This window comes from Schistocerca gregaria, chromosome 4 (genome assembly GCF_023897955.1).
Source record: "Schistocerca gregaria isolate iqSchGreg1 chromosome 4, iqSchGreg1.2, whole genome shotgun sequence".
Classification (NCBI taxonomy): Eukaryota; Metazoa; Arthropoda; class Insecta; order Orthoptera; family Acrididae; genus Schistocerca; species Schistocerca gregaria.
In genome coordinates this window covers 51,745,631-51,760,813 of record NC_064923.1, presented here as the reverse complement: position 1 = coordinate 51,760,813, position 15,183 = coordinate 51,745,631, and positions in this window count along the sequence as shown.

Below are 15,183 nucleotides of genomic sequence, written 5' to 3'. Positions count from 1 at the left end.
ACATAACAGCACACCTCTAGCCTTGATGTCCTAGTTTAATCCCACCTGGTGAGGATCCCAAACACACGAGAAGTACTCAAGAATGGGACAAACCAAATACACCACGAATGCTAGGAAAGTACTGTTATACAGCTCAATTTATTTCTCTTTTTCAAAATGGTTACTCATTACACTCATCGTATCACCGTCGGATACACTCAATTTTCTTTCCTTTTCGAGTCTCTTCTGACAGACAGTTGCACTAATTCCCCGACGCTTCCTGTTATTCATCTATGGCAAATGTTAAGGACACGGAATTTTAGAATTGTTGTAGTGACGTATTACGTTTCGGCAAGCTAGTGACAAATTTTTAACGGAATATAATACTGAATAAGTTTGGTCATCGGATTACTGATCGGGAGAGGTTAAGTAGAAAGGTACACATCTACACTGTGACTGCGAGTGTTCATGGAGTCATAGGATAAATGTACGTGTGCGTGTGCGCATGAGATAGAACGTAAGAAAACCTCCAGAATGAGATTTTCACTCTGCAGCGGAGTGTGCGCTGATATGAAAAACTCCAGGAGTGCTAGTTCTGCAAGGTTCACAGGAGCTCCTCTGTGAAGTTCGGAAAGTAGGAGACGAGGTACCGGCGGAAGTGAAGTTGTGAGAACCGGGCGTGAGTCGCGCTTGGGTAGCTCAGTTGGTAGAGCACTTGCCCGCGAAAGGCAAAGGTCCTTAGTTCGAGTCTCGGTCCGGCACACGGTTTTCATCTGCCAGGAAGTTTCGTAAGAAGACCTTTCTGAAACAGTCCTAAGAGTTCAATATACAGTAATAATTGCACGTGGTTAGTAATTATAATATTTACATTTCGTGTTTCGACTTTTAAGCATTAACATTTTCTGCCAAGATATGAAGTAACTCTTCGTTGACACCGAGAATAGAGGTGGCTCGTAGACGATCACGATCTACCTGAAGATCACGACTAAGCGTACGTTTTACGCTGAAGAAAACTGCACAACGTACGAACATAGATAATATTCGTCGATGACGCAGGTAGTTAGCCGACAGCCAGGTGATTGGATATTATATCGTACTACTACCCAACCCTCTGGCACAAGAGAACGTGATTGATTACAGAGTAGCGATGGACGACTTAACGATTTTCATCCCCGTGAGTGGCTAAGATCCTGTTAAGTACATCAACGTGACATGCCACAGGTAGTCAGGAATACTTTTTTGGCCGATTCCTGGTTCTTCTCATATCTAGGATCCATACCAAGTGCTATTAACGGAACAGATAGATAAGATTCGGCGAAGAGCGACAAGTTACATCACGGAATTTGTTTAGTAAGCGCAAAGATACTCAACAAAACCCAGTGGCAGACGCTACAAGAGAGATGTTGTGTGTCAACGAATGGGTTAATGCTGAAATTCCTAGAAGGTACCCCCCAAAAAAGATTGTCAGTATATGACTTTCTCCCACGTGTGTTTCGCGAAATGCCCAAAAAAAAAAAAAAAACAGTGAAATTAGAAAGATAGAAAATGAGGGTGGTAACGGAGGTACCCTCCACCATATACCGTAATGAAGTCCACATCTGGATGGACGCACGAGAATGGAATCCAAACTTCTCAGGGAAGCGAGACTCTCTACATCCACGTGTAAGTGTAGACCTATATCTAGATGTGGACATAGATGTGGACACTACTCGCTTCCCGGAAGAGTGGGGATCAGATTCCTGTGCGCCCATCCAGATGTAGATTTCCTGTGGTTTCACAAATTTAACTATGGCTAATGGCGAGATGTTTCTTTAGCAAACAGCACAGCTGATTTCGTTTTCCATCCTGTTGTGGCGGAGCTTGTGCTCCATCTCTAACGAACTTGCCTTGGACGGGACTTACATTCTAATCTAGCTTTCTTCCGCTCTTTAGTATCAATATAAAAGAAAATTTGACTTCTGATCGTGTATTGTTTTGGGAGTGTCTAAGACACGTCTACATTTTGTGTATGATTCGAATATTTGAAGGCTACAGTAATTGGAAATACGAGGGCTATTCAGAGAGTAGAGAAAGTTTCCGTCTGACGCAGTTAGGAGCGCGCCCGATCGCGTATATTTTGGTATGTGCGTGCTCAGTCGGAATCCATCCGTGACGGCAGTCATGTCTCTCCGCGTCTGGTTTCTTCGATATTCGAATTTGAAATGAGAGTTGCAATCTAAAATCCAGTCAGTTGTCAGGTGCGGTCTGTAATACGGTTTTCGTTGGCAAAAAACCTAAAATCTATAGAAATTTATTATGAACTGTGCGAAGTGTACGGAAACAAAGTTATGAGTGATTGTACCGCCCGGAAATGGTGTATTCGGTTTAAAATTGGCCGAACCAACGTTCATGATGAAGTGGAGAGTGGACGGCAGAGCATTGTGACTGACAATTTTGTCGCTAAAGTTGATGAAACGATTCGTGAAAACCGTCACTTCACAATAAAGGAGTTTTCGCTTTCTTTTCCACAAGTTTCACGGACTTTTTTGTTTGAAACTGTCACTCAAAGGCTAGGCTACCACAAATTTTGTGCACGATGGATGCTCAAAATGCTTACAGAGCACCATAAAGAACAGCGACTGGGGGCCACTTTGACATTTCTGGAGGACTACCACAAACACGGTGATTCATTACAGGATCGAATCGTAATCGGTGACGAGACTTGGGTGAAACACGTCAATTGAAAAATTAGTCCATGGAGTAGGGTCAAAAAAGGTCCTCCCAAAAACCAAGAAAATATTTGCAAACCTTGTCAGCACGGAAGTTGTTGGCAACAGTTTTTTTATATAGGTAAAGTGTGCTTTTTATTGATTTTATCGAAGGTGGAGCAACCACAAATTCTGCCTGGTACTGTCAAACTTTGCACAGCCTTAGAAGAGCAGTCTTTTTTTTTTCGCGCGACAATGCTCGACCTCACACGGCAAACCACACTAAAGAACTCCTTAATTCATTCGAATGGGAAACTTTCCCTCATCCGCCACACAGCCCCGATCTTGCACCAAACGACTTCCACTTGTTTCTCAATATGAAGAAATGGTTTGCAACGCAGCGCTTTGATGACGACGCGGAACTCAAGGCGAGCGTGACTCACTGACTGAAGTCTCAGGCGGCAGAATTTTACGACGAAGGTCTTTCAAAGCTGTCCACCTCTATGATAAGTGCCTCAGTGTGTTTGGTGACTATGTGGAAAAGTAGTACGACAGTCGCTCTTTCAGATGTATGTAATAAAATGTATTTCTTATATTTAGTTTTTTTTAAATGTCAAAACGTTCTCAACTTCTTGAATGACCCTCGTACGATCGAAAATTGAAGTTGATACAATCCCCAAGTATTCAGATTATGTAAATGTGTAAACACCTACAGCATTTTCTTTCTTGGACAGTAGAACACAGTTGGCTGAAAAATAACATCTGTTATTGCGCTACACTACATGTTACAGCATTCCAGTCCTACACGGATGTTGTTGTGATCTTCAGTCCGGATATTGGTTTTTGCAGCCCTCCACATTAGTCTACGGTGTTCAAGACTCTTCATACCTTAACAACTGCCAAACCCCATGTGAACTTGGTTACTGTCTTCATCCTTTGGTATTCCTCTACAATTATTACCCGTCCCTCCGCCCCTTGTCTTCTTTCCATTACAAAACTGACGGTTACTTCATGTCTCTTAGGATGTACTGTATTAGCTGATCAATTTTCTTTGTGAAGTTGTCCCAAAAAACGTCTTGTTTTATCAACTATACCTCGATAAATTATTTTTGTCGAGCTGCGCCATAAAGTTGTTTTCTTCCCAGTTCTGTCCATTCCATTATTGACAGTCAAATGTTCTAACAATCTAATCTTTAGCATTCTTTTGTATATCTCTTCTTGTCTAAATTGCTTATCGTCCACGTTTCGCTTCTGTACAAGGCTAAAGTTCAGACAAATATTTTCAGATAATACTTATTAATGGATAAATTTACGTTAGACTTAACAAATCCCTCAGAAACGTATTTCTTGCTATAATACGTCTGTATTCTATGTTGTCTTCACTTTGGCCATCTTCAGTTCTTATGCAGACAAAGTAGCAAAACACATCTACTCTCTTCTAATCCAGTTCCCGAAGTATCACCTGGATGAGTGCGACTACTTTTCAGTAACACTGTCTTAGTTTTGTTGATGTTCGCCTTGTAACCTCTTCTCAGGACACTATCTATTTCACTCCTCTTCCAAGTCTTCTTCCGTCACTGACAGAATTATAGTGTCATCGGCAAACATTTGAGTCTTTATTTCTTCTCCCAGGACATTCACTTCTTTTTGATATTTACCTATGATTTCGTTAACTCCGTGCCTAATATACAGACTGAAAAACATCGGTAGTAGGAATTAACTTATTTTTCGATTTATTCTGGTTTGTCAACTTAAAATTTACACCCTGTATACATGTATAAGAGTGGGTTGCTATTCTCATATCGGACGCCTCACCAGGTGGCGGATAGGGGAACGCCCATCAGATGTGAAGGGTACCGAGAAAGTAAAATACTCAGTGCGGCCAAAAAATAGCACAGCAAATCCAGTCTCAACGGCATCCAGTGTGGGCGGCTTCCTGCTCAGCGTCTGTCCACCAAGAGGGTGCGGCTGCAAATGAAGCTAAAGGAACTAACAATCCCTGGTTCTAATCTCCCAGTGGAAACACTGGACCACCAAGATTAGAAGCAACCATGACTCGTGCAAGGATTAACAAGAATACTCCGGGTGGTAAACAACCCACCCGTCAACAGGCGTCAACCAGGAACTCGGATTATGGGCAATCTGGACTTATACGATCACAGAGGAAGTCGAAGTTTTCTGGCAAACGTCCACATAAGACATTTACATTTCTTGGGTACTTAAACACACTGATCCAACCAGGAAAACTGTACAACCTGACATTAGAGCACAACAAACAGAAGATGATGGTTCTTTCCCTGCAGGAAACCCGCATGACAGATGAAGACACAATTGGTCGCCGTCCGTTGTGGCCGAGCTCTTCTAGACGCTTCAGTCCGAAACCGCGCTGCTCCTACGGTCGCAGGTTCCGATCCTGCCTCGGGCATGGATGTGTGTGATATCCTTAGGTTATTTCTTAGCTTAGGGGACTGATGACCTCAAATGTTAAATCCCATAGTGCTTAGAGCTATTTGAACCATTTGAACACTATGGGTTATGGAGACTACCCTATCTTCAAGAGCAAGGCAGACAAACTAGTCGGCACGGATGCTCCGCTTCGTAGCATGGTCGTCATACTACATAAGAATTTAATCAGTTTAATTAGAGAAGTCAATCGAATAAACAACAGGTTAATGACAGTGTGCTTACAGTGAGCAAACAAGAAATATACCATGACCAATGTATATGCCCCCACAAATGGGGATAACAAAAAGATCCCATGTCAACAGAGAAATTCCTGGCAACACTAGAGGCAGTGATGGCCAAGATCCCCAAAGACGATATAAAAATTCCGTTTGGTGGTTTTAGCGTACACATCGGCAGAGAAAAACGTCATCAAAGAACTGAGGGAAAGTTTCTAGCGCACAAATATACAAATAGAAATGGCGTGAGATTCATAGTACTACGCCAGCAGAATAACAGAAGGATTATGTCAACATCCCTCAGGAAACGTCCACGAAAGCAGAAAACATGGCGGTTAGCTATACGAGAGATGGGACGATTCCAAATAAACTATGTAGGGATTTCATACCCAGTCAAGAAGGAGATCAATACGCAGAGATACCACTATTGATTCAGACCATCATCCAACTCGGATCAAGACAAAATTTACACCAAAGAAACGCCATCAGAAGACAGAGCACAAAGAAAAAGTTGCAAGAAAAGGATATCTTGGAATCCAACGTAAAAGAGGAATGGGAAAAGCAACCAGCAAACATACGCGAAGAATTCCATAGAAACATCATACAAAAAACCAAAGAACTAATACCACGGTCCGCGCGGGATTAGCCGAGCGGTCTGGGGCGCTGCAGTCGGGGACTGTGCGGCTGATCCCGGCGGAGGTTCGAGTCCTCCCTCGTGCATGGGTGTGTGTTAGTCCTTAGGATAATTTAGGTTGAGTAGTGAGTAAGCTTAGGGACTGATGACCTTAGCAGTTAAGTCCCACAAGATTTCACACTTATTTGAACATTTAATACTACGGAAAAAGAACACTGCACATCCATGGTGGGACTCAGAGTGTGAACAGACAGTAAAAATACACAAACAAGCTCTTCTGCACTACAATAGTAAAGAATCCTATTTTGCTTCCCAGAATCAAGAAGACAAGCTGTAGAACGTATTAGGCCAACGAAGCAAAAGTATATGACGGAGCAACTGGATACTGTAGAGGTAAACTTCCGCACGCACAACACGAAAGAATTCTACAGGGCCTTCTCAACTAAGATCTGCGGGTACACGCTTCAGAATTTGTGCTTCAGGAAACCAGATGGAAAACTAGCACTAACTAACCAAGGAAATTGCCAAGAACTGGCACGTTAATTCTACGATCTCATTAGTTGCCCTGAACCTGCCACGATTTTCCGTACAGAACTGTACCTTCACCCAACCAGAATCACTTCCCTCCAACATGTGAAGAGATCAACAAACACATACTTAAACTAAAAAAACAACAGGACCTCTGGTCAAAACGATATTACTGCAGAATTACTAAAGATCCTTCGACCAAAGTCACCACAGGAGCTTACCAAATAATCTCTACCATCTGGCAAACAGAAAACGTCCTGACGACTCGAAATATGCACTTATCCATCCACTGAACAAGAAAGGAGATAGGACGAATGTGAAAAACCGCAGAGGAATCTCGCTGTTGCAAGTCACCTACAAAACCTTTCTCAGCATGCTTACTCCAGAGAACACAAGAACAGTTAGAACACAGTTAGAACAAAAAACTGGCGAATACCGGGCGGTCTTTCGCCCCGGTCTTTCGTGCACAGAACAAATCCTCAATCAGAAAAAAATTCTAAAATACAATTCCATCAGGAATGCGCTTCATTTGGACCTTCACATATTTCAAGAAAGCGTATGATTCTGTTGACCGACAATCCTTTCTCAGCGTCTTAGAAGAACATGGAGTCGACACAAAAACACTATGATTAATCACACAGCCGGCCGCAGTGGTCGTGCGGTTCTAGGCGCTACATTCTGGAGCCGAGTGACCGCTACGGTCTCAGGTTCGAATCCTGCTTGGACATGGATGTATTGGATGTCCTTAGGTTAGTTAGGTTTAATTAGTTGTACGTTCTAGGGGACTGATGACCAAAGATGTTAAGTCCCATAGTGCTCAGAGCCATCTAAGTTCTAGGCGACTGAAGAACTCAGAAATTAAGTCGCATAGTGCTCAGAGCCATTTGAACCATTGGATTAATCAGACAGACATTAGCTGATACAATATCGAAAGTTAAATTCATGGGTGTTGTATCCTTGGAAGAAGCTTGGAGATACTGGAAGATTATATAATGGTGAGACAGAGATTTAGGAACCAGGTTTTAAACTGTAAGGCATGTCCAGGCGCAGATCTGGACTCTGACCACAATCTATTGGTTATGAACTGTAGATTAAAACGGAAGAAACTGTAAAAAGGTGGGAATTTAAGGAGATGAGACCTGCATAAATTTAAAGAACCAGACGTTGTAGAGAGTTTCACGGAGAGCATTAGGGAACAATTGACACGAATGGGGGAAAGAAATACAGTAGAAGAAAAATGGGTAGCTTTGAGAGATGAAATAGTGAAGGCAGCAGAGGATCAAGTAGGTAAAAGGACGAGGGCTAATAGAAATCGTTGGGTAACAGAAGCGATATTGACTCTAATTTATGAAAGGAGAAAGCACACAAATGCAGTAAATGAAGCAGTCAAAAAGGAATACAAACGCCTCAAAAATGAGATCGGCAGGAAATGCAAAATGGCTGAGCAGGGATCGCTGGAGGACATATGTAAAGATGTAGAGGCGCATATCGCTACGGGCAAGATAGATTCTGCCTACAGGAAAATTAAAGAGACCTTGGAGAAAACAGAAGCACTTGCATGAATATCGAGAGCTCAGATAGAAACCCAGTTCTAAGCACTGAAAGGAAAGCAGACAGGTGGAAGGAGTATATAGAGGGTCTATAAAAGGTTGACGTTCTTGAGGACAGTATTTTGGAAATGGAAGAAACTGTAGATGAAGATGAAATGGGAGATATGATACTGGGTGAAGAATTTGACAGAGCACTGAATAATCTACATCTACATATACACGTCTACTCTGCAATTCACATTTAAGTGCTTGGCAAAGGGTTCATCGAACCACAATCATACTATCTCTCTACCATTCCCTAACAGCGCGTGGGTAAAACGAACACCTAAACCTTTCTGTTCGCCTTCCCTGCAATATTATCTATGTGATCTTTCTAACTGAAGTTGTTCGTAATTTTAACACCCAGGTACTTAGTTGAATTGGCAGCCTTGAGAATTGTACTATTTATCGAGTAATCGAATTCCAACGGATTTCGTTTGGAACTCATGTGGACCACCTCGCACGTTTCGTTATTTAGCGTCAACTGCCACCTGCCACACCATACAGCAATCTTTTCTAAATCGCTTTGCAACTGATACTGGTCTTCGGATGACCTTACTAGACGGTAAATGACAGCACCATCTGCGAACAACCTAAGAGAACTGCTCAGATTGTCACCCAGGTCATTTATATAGATCAGAAACAGCAGAGGTACCAGGACGCTTCCCAGAGGAACACCTGATATTACTTGAGTTTTACTCGATGATTTGCCGTCTATTACCACGAACTGCGACCTTCCTGACAGGAAATCACGAATCCAGTCGCACAACTAAGACGATACCCCATAGGCCCGCAGCTTAATTAGAAGTCGCTTGTGAGGAACGGTGTCAAAAGCTTTCCGGAAATCTAGAAATACGGAATCAACTTGAGATCCCCTGTCGATAGCGGCCATTATTTCGTGTGAATAAAGAGTTAGCTGCGTTGCACAAGAGCGATGTTTTCTGAAACCATGCTGATTACGTATCAATAGATCGTTCCCTTCGAGGTGATTCATAATGTTTGAATACAGTATATGTGGTGTCACCGCCAGACACCACACTCGCTAGGTGGTAGCCTTTAAATCGGCCGCGGTCCGGTAGGATACGTCGGACCCGCGTGTCGCCAGTCTCAGTGATTGCAGACCGAGCGCCGCCACACGGCAGGTCCAGAGAGACTTCCTAGCACTCGCCCCAGCTGTACAGCCGACTTTGCTAGCTATGGTTCACTGACAAATTACGCTCTAATTTGCCGATAGTTAGCATAGCCTTCAGCTACGTTATTTGCTACGAACTAGAAAGGCGCCATGATCATTTTTTATTGATATTGTAAATCATGTAATGTCAAGAGCGACGGTCGTCATTAATGGATTAAAGTTAAGTATTCCACCAGCTACTTCCGATTTTCTCAATTCTAATTCCCTTGTCATGTTCCAGACCTCACGTCAGCCTGCGTGAGCTGAGACGCGTGCATTTTGGCCACCTTTAGCAATACGGTGTTGGCTCTCCTGCCAACCACAACAGTATATGCTCCAAAAACCTACTGCAAACCGACGTCAATGATATAGGTCTGTAGTTAGATGGATTAATCCTAATACCCTTCTTAAGCACTGGTGCAACCTGCGCAAATTTCCAATCTGTAGGTACAGATCTTTCGGTGAGCGAGCGGTTGAATATCCGTGCTAAGTAGGGAGTTATTGCATCAGTGTAATCTGAAAGGAACCTAATCGGTATACAATCTGGACCTGAAAACTTGCCCGTATCTAGCCATTTGAGTTGCTTCGCAACCCCTAAGGTATCTATTTCTAAGAAACTCAAATTCTGGAATATTCCATTCGCCTTCCCTGGTGAAGGAATTTCGGAAAACTGCGTTGAATAACTCCGCTTTAGCGGCACAGTCGTTGGTAACAGTACCATCGGCACTGCGCAGCGAAGGTATTGACTGCGTCTTGCCGCTTGTGTACTTTACATACGACCAGAATTTCTTCGGATAACCTATTAAAGGCATCTCGCATTGAAGTCCGTGCCAAATTTCGCGCGTCTGTAAATTTTACTCAGTCTTCGGGATTTTGAGTTCTTCTGAACTTCGCATGCTTTTTCCGTTGCCTCTGCAACAGCGTTCGGACCTGTTTTGTGTACCAAAGGGGATCCGTTCCATCTCTTACCAATTTATGTGGTATGAATCTCTCAATTGCTCTTGCTACTATATCTTTGAATTTGAGCCACATCTCGTCTACATTTGCACAGTCACTTTTGAAGGAATGAAGATTGTCTCTTAGGAAGGCTTCTAGTGACACTTTATCCGCTTTTTCAAATAAAATTATTTTGCGTTTGTTTCCGGTGGATTTGGAAGAAACGGTATTGAGCCTAGCTACAACGACCTTGTGATCACTAATCCCTGTATCAGTCATGATGCTCTCTATCAGCTCTGGATTCTTTGTGGCTAAGAGGTCAAGTGTGTTTTCGCAACCATTTACAATTCCCGTGGGTTCGTGGACTAACTGCTCGAAATAATTTTCGGAGAAAGCATTTAGGACAATCTCGGAAAATGTTTTCTGCCTACCACCGGTTTTGAACAAGTATTTTTGCCAACATATCGAGGGAAGGTTGAAGTCCCCACCAACTGTAACCGTATGAGTGGGGTATTTACTTGTTACGAGACTCAAATTTTCTCTGAACTGTTCCGCAACTACATCATCGGAGTCTGGGAGTCGATAGAAAGAGCCAATTATTAACTTAGTTAGGCTGTTAAGTATAACCTCCACCCATACCAATTCGCACGGCGTATCTACTTCGACTTCACTACAAGATAAACAACTACTGACAGACACAAACACTCCACCACCATTTCTGCCTAATCTGTCTTTCCTGAACACCGTCTGAGACTTCATAAAAAATTCTGCAGAACTTATTTCAGGCTTTAGCCAGCTTTCTGTACCTATAACGATTTCAGCTTCTGTGATTTCTATTAGCGCTTGAAGCTCCCAGCACAACTACAACAATTTACAACTACTATTCCGACTGTTCCTTAATCCAAGCACGTCCTGTATTTGCCATGCACCCTTTGAGATTGCAGCCCACCCCCCACTCTCCCGAGGTCTTCTAACCTAAAAAACCGCCCAGTCCACGTCACACAGCCTCCGCTACCCGTGTAGCCGCCAGCTGAGTGTAGTGAACTCCTAACCTATTCAGCGGAACCCGAAACCCCACCACCCTACGGCGTCGGAGCCTCTGATTCGGACCCTCCAACCGGCTCTGCACCAAAGGTTCGCAGTCGGTTCTGTCGACGGTGCTGGAGATGGTGAGCTCTGCCTTCATCTCGTAAGCAAGACCGGCAGCCTTCACCAAATCAGAAAGCCGCTGGAATCCAGAGAGAATTTCAACAGATCCAAAGCGACACACGTCATTAGTGCCGACATGTGCCACCAACTGCAGCTGGCTGCACCCTGTGCTCTTCATGGCAACCGTATGGACCCTTTCCACATCAGGAATGACTCCTCCCGGAATGCACACGGAGTGCACACTTTATTTCTTCCCCTCCTTAGCCGCCATATCCCTAAGGGGCCCCATAACGCGCCTAACATTGGTGGTCCCAACTACCAATAAGCCCACCCTCTGCGATTGCCCGGACGTTGAAGGCTGAGAATGAACCTCTGAAACAGGGCAGGCCGCTGCATCTGGCTCAGCCAGAGACAGTGCCTAAAACTTGTTTGTCAGACGCACCGGGGAGGCTTTCTGTACCCAAGTCCGGCTCCCCACAGTGGTGCCCATTGGCAACAGACACAAGTTGCGCGAACGAAGTCGAAACAAGGCCCCGGGGGTGGACAACATTCCATTAGAATTACTGAAAGCTTTGCGAGAGCCAGCCCTGACCGAACTCTACCATCTGGTGAGCAAGATTTATGAGACAGGCGAAATGCCCTCAGTCTTCAAGAAGAATATAATAATTGTAATCCCAAAGAAAGCAGGTGTTGACAGATGCGAGAATTACCGAACTATCAGTTTAATAAGCCACGGCTACAAAATACTAACACGAATTCTTTACAGACAAATGGAAAAACTGGTAGAAGCTTACCTCGAGGAACATCAGTTGGGATTCCGTAGAAATGTTGGAACACGTGAGGCAATACTGACCCTACGACTTATCCTAGAAAATAGACTAAGAAAAGGAAAAACTACGTTTCTAGCATTTGTAGACTTAGAGAAAGCTTTTGACAATGTTGACTGGAACACTTTCTTTCAAATTCTGCTGTTTGCAGCGGTAAAATACAGGGAGTGAAAGACTATTTACAATTTGTACAGAAACCAGTCGAGGGTCATGAAAGGGAAGCAGGGTTTGGGAAGGAAGTGAGACAGGGTTGTAGCCTATCACCGATGTTATTCAATTTGTATATTGGCAAGCAGTAAAGGAAACAAAAGAAAAATTTGGAGTAGGAATTAAAGTCCATGGAGAAGAGATAAAAACTTTGAGGTTCTCAGATGAAATTGTAATTCTGTCAGAGACAGCAAAGGGCCTGGACGAAAAGCTGAATGGAACGGACAGCGTCTTGAAAGGAGGGTATAAGATGAACATCAACAAAAGCAAAACGAGGATAATGGAAAGTAGTCGAATTAATTCGCACGATACTGAGGGAATCAGATTAGGAAATGAGACGCTTAATGTAGTAAATGAGTTTTGCTATTTGGGGAGAAAAATAACTCATGATGGTCGAAGTAGAGAGGATGTAAAATGTAGACTGGAAATTGCAAGGAAATCGTTTCTGAAGAAGATAAATCTGTTAAATTGAGTATAGATTTATGTGTCAGGAAGTTGTATCAGAAAGTATTTGTATGGGGTGTAGCCTTGTATGAAAGTGAAACGTAGACGATAAATTGTTTAGACAAGAAGAGAATAGAAACTTTCGTAATGTGGTGCTACAGAAGAATGCTTAAAATTAGATGTGTAGATCACGTAACTAACGAGGAGGCATTGAAGAGATCGGGGGAGAAGAGAAGTTTGTGGCACAACTTGACTAGAAGAAGGGATCGCTTGGTGAGACATATTATGAGGCATTAAGGGATCACCAATTTAGTACTGGAGGACAGCGTGGAGGGTAAAAATCGTAGAGGAAGACCAAGAGATGAGTACACTAAACAGTTTATGAAGGTTGTAGGTTGCAGTAGGTACTGCGAGATGAAGCAGCTTGCACAGGGTAGAGTAGCATAGAGAGCTGCATCAAACAAATCTCTGGACTGAAGACCACAACAACAACAACAACAACAAATTCGTAGGTGTAGTTCTTGATCTCTTCGTGATTAAAACTGGAGTGTTCCAGGGCGACGGATTATCCCCACTATTATCAACCTAGTCCTGGACAAAGTAATGAGGGAATGGCAAAATAACTGAAAAGGACACTGGAAAACAATACGACTACTAAGATGCTGGGACAAAACAGAAATATGAAACATAGGTTTTGCAGACGATCTGGACATATTATCAGACAACTATGAAACAGCAACCAAACAAATAGAGGTACTAAAAAAATGCGTGGAAGATTCTCTTTTGACAAGTCTGAATTTTTCTGCTGAAAATTAAACATAACAAAATTAGACACATAATGCAGCACAATAGAAAGTGTTGGACACTTCAAGCATCTAGGTGAAATCCTTGAAACTATAGGAGGAGAAAAGATCGCTCAGAAGATACGATTACTTCGGCAGGACACAGCACATATAAAATGAAAATTGCATTTTCATCCACACGAACTTCAGACACTACAACACAGTAACCAAGCTAGAAATACTGTATGCAAGTAAGACGCCAACATTCCGTACGAAAAGTGACATGGAAAGCATTCCGAAGGAAGAAAGGAAATTTGTAAGAAAAATTCTCTGTCCAAAGCTGACAAGAAAATCAAATGTTTCAAATGGATCTTAGGACTATGGGACTTAACATCTGAAGTCATCAGTCACGTAGAACTTAGAAATACTTAAACCTAACTAACCTAAGCACATCACACACATCCATGCCCGAGGTAGGATTCGAACCTGTTACCGTAGCGGTCGGACTGAAGTACCTAGAACGGCTCGGCCGCTGACAAGAGGGGCACAGATTACACTCCAGTTAAGTTGCTGAGAAGATGTCAAACATAGATGCAGATGTCAGAAAAGGAAGCTTGAAGTTCTGTGGGCACAACATCAGGCCATCACCAATACGACTCACCAAGAGAAATACATACAAGGGCTCAGGTCAACAATACCATGGATCACACGAGTCAGACTGGACCTAGGAGCAGTAAAAATCTATCCAATAGAAACTGAAGACTGAGATGTATACAGGGACAAAATACACAAGTGGAATGTGGGGTCAGAGAATGAAGTCCCAAACAAACCAGGGACGTAGTGGACTGGAGGAAAAATGAGAGAATCATGGAACTTCAGAAATAACGCTCAAATGAGGCAGAATTCTTTGCGGCGTCATCCTACAGTGTCTCGAAGCAACAAACCAGCCTTCGGGCTGAAGTTTTCAATAACAATCACATCTTGGTAACTGAAGCCTCTGAATTGACTTGCTGTGACTTTTCAGTTAACCTCGAATGTTTCTCTTAAAAATTGTGCTAGATGCTTATGACATTCATTCCAGGTTCTACTGCTACTATGTTGGTAGATAACAAAAGGAAAATGAAGTGGTATCAATTACAGAGAAATAACAAATATTGTAATGACAGTTCTCGTCCATTCACTGACACAGAAAGTTCCAATCGGAAAGAGCTCGCATTCCATTAATTAGCTGTAATTGGGAAATAAACAAAAAATATTATCTTTCAATCATGCCTGCAATCGAAATGCAACATTTCTTTCGCCGTCAGTATTAAATGTAACGTCTTCCGTAACCTGCGATTACATTGCCTCATAGTTCTCTAAAATAGCCTTCAAGAAGCTGTGGCGAAATGACAAATTATTCGTTGGGTGGTGCGTTTCGTCGTGTATAAGACTTATCTCAGATGTTCAGAGTACACTATAAATTTAATATAGTTTGAACAAGGCGGTGTTTACGTGTGTATAGCGTTCATAGATCCTAAAGTTGAACAAAATGTGTCACAAGTGGTACGCATGGACTAAATGATGCAG